Genomic DNA, 2,223 nt, shown 5'->3' with positions numbered 1-2,223 from the left:
TTTGCAACATCTGAGACTATTTAGCTTGGGACAATGGAAGCTGAGGGGTGACCTGAAAGAGGTGGACAAAATTATGCATGGTGTGGAGAACGTGGACAGGGAGACATTTTTCTCCCGCTCTCAAAATACTAGAACCCAAAGGGTTCATCCCGTGAAGCTGATTGGTGGGAGATCCAGGACAAATAAAAGGAAATATTTCTTCACACAGTGTGTAGTTAAACTATGGAGTTCACTACCACCAGATGTGGTGATGGCCAGCCATTTGGATAACTTTAAAAGGGGGTTGGATAAATTCGAGGAGAAGGCTAGCAATGGCTATTAGTCCTGATAGCTATGTGCTTTCAGAGGCCCTATGTACACCAGTTGCTGGGGAACATGGGTGGGAGGGTGCTCTTGTACTTGTGTCCTTTGCGGACAGGTGGTTGCCCACTGTGTGAAAAGAATGTTAAACGAAATGGACCTTGGTCTGATCCAGCACAGCTCTTCTTACGTTCCTGTATAAATTAAACATTTATAAAAAGCTATGATAGCGACGAAGCAACGGAACTGTGAACCAAGGCCATGATTCAAATCTAATGTCAACCCTACACTCGCTGGGTGGTCTTTGCCAGGTCAATCTCAGCCCAAATCGTAACATTATCTACTGCAGCTTGACCCTGACCCTACTGTTTTTAGAAAACAAGCACAGGGCCTAGCTTAAAAGCAGCCAACGAGTGTTGCAATCCCAAAACACTCTGGATATTCCATTTGCCCTTTTGCGACCGTGCATCAGTTTCCGTGCACATTCAGGGGAGTAAATATAGGTCATTTCACTGCCCACAGGCTGGACGGCAGCCAATCAGCAGCACAGTCTTGTCACAAATGCTTTAATCTACCGACAGTCAACCCATTAGCTTAATATGTTTTTACTACTCACGTTAAGGCCTTTAAATCTTGGTCGCCATTGTTTGCACGGCTTCTGAGCTTCAGTTTTGGGGAATAAAGCTGACTAAATCCCAATGTTCATGGAAGGCATTATCGTGGTGCTGCAATTTAAGTATTTACTCAAGCATAAGAGTAGTATATGGAAGACTGTCAGCAAGAGGAAAGGCAGCTTATTGACAAGGAAACTGGGTTTGAGGAGTACTCTCATTGCCCAGAAATGCCTTGTTTTAGAGACTCATCCCATCAGAGGGGCACTTCAGGGGTCTGATGCCCAATCTATTAGAGGTACAGTTAGCATTGATGGCTAGGAGCACTTTTTGCCAGCTTCAGCTATTATTATTATTTACATTTATATACCGCACCATAGCTGAAGCACACTGGGCGGTTTACAACGCCAGCTGCACCCTTACCCAAAGAAAGTGGACCAGGCCTCCGTTACACATGCACTGGTTTCAACTAGATGGGACTACCGTAATGTTCCCTGCATAACATAGGGATGTCTTGGAATCATAGAATAGCACAGCTGGAAGGGGCCTACAAGGTCATCGAATCCAACCCCCTGCTCAATGCAGGAATCCATCCTAAAGCGTCCCTGCAAGATGCTTGTCCAGCTGCCTCTTGAAGGCCTCTAGTGTGAAAAAGCCCACAACCTCCCTAGGGAACTGGTTCCATTGACGTACTGCTATAACAGTCAGGAATTTTTTTCCTGATGTCAAGCCGGAACCTGGCTTCCTTTAACTTGAGCCCATTATTCTGTGTCCTGCACTCTGGGAGGATCGAGAAGAGATCCTGGAGCGTGTAAAGAGGAGGGCAACGAGGATGATCAGGGGTCTGGAAACAAAGCCCTATGAAGAGAGACTGAAAGAACTGGGCCTGTTTAGCCTGGAGAAGAGAAGATGGAGGGGAGACATGACAGCACTCTTCAAATACTTAAAAGGTTGTCACACAGATGAGGGCCAGGATCTCTTCTCGATCCTCCCAGAGTGCAGGACACGGAATAACTGGCTCAAGTTAAAGGAAGCCAGATTCCGGCTGGACATCAGGAAAAGCTTCCTGACTGTTAGAGCAGTACGACAATGGAATCAGTTACCTAGGGAGGTTGTGGGCTCTCCCACCCTAGAGGCCTTCAAGAGGCAGCTGGACAACCATCTATCAGGGATGCTTTAGGGTGGATTCCTGCATTGAGCAGGGGGTTGGACTGGATGGCCTTGCAGGCCCCTTCCAACTCTGCTATTCTATGATTCTATGATATGATATGTCAGCTCTGCTCTATAGTAAATTGAGGAAATATAGAGGAAA

This window comes from Elgaria multicarinata, chromosome 2 (genome assembly GCF_023053635.1).
Source record: "Elgaria multicarinata webbii isolate HBS135686 ecotype San Diego chromosome 2, rElgMul1.1.pri, whole genome shotgun sequence".
NCBI lineage: Eukaryota > Metazoa > Chordata > Lepidosauria > Squamata > Anguidae > Elgaria > Elgaria multicarinata.
The sequence above is the reverse complement of the archived record's forward strand: the minus strand, read 5'-3'. Positions refer to the sequence as shown.